Below are 355 nucleotides of genomic sequence, written 5' to 3' on the forward strand. Positions count from 1 at the left end.
ATAATATGGTTGAGTTCTTCATTAGGATGGAGAGTGACATCGTTAATTCATAAACAAGGGTCCTGAACGCAAAGAAAGGTAACTTTGAGGGTATGAGACGTGAATTGGCCAAGATAGACTGGCGATTGATTCTTAATGGGTTGACGGTGGATATGCAATGGAAGGCATTTAAAGACTGCATGGATGAACTACAACAATTGTTCATCCCAGTTTGGCAACAAAATAAATCAGGGAAGGTAGTGCATCCGTGGATGACAAGGGAAATCAGGGATGGTATCAAAACAAAAGACGAAGCGTACAAATTAGCCAGAAAAAGCAGCCAACCAGAGGACTGGGAGAAATTCAGAGACCAGCA

Source organism: Amblyraja radiata, unplaced genomic scaffold (genome assembly GCF_010909765.2).
Source record: "Amblyraja radiata isolate CabotCenter1 unplaced genomic scaffold, sAmbRad1.1.pri S104, whole genome shotgun sequence".
Lineage (NCBI taxonomy): Eukaryota > Metazoa > Chordata > Chondrichthyes > Rajiformes > Rajidae > Amblyraja > Amblyraja radiata.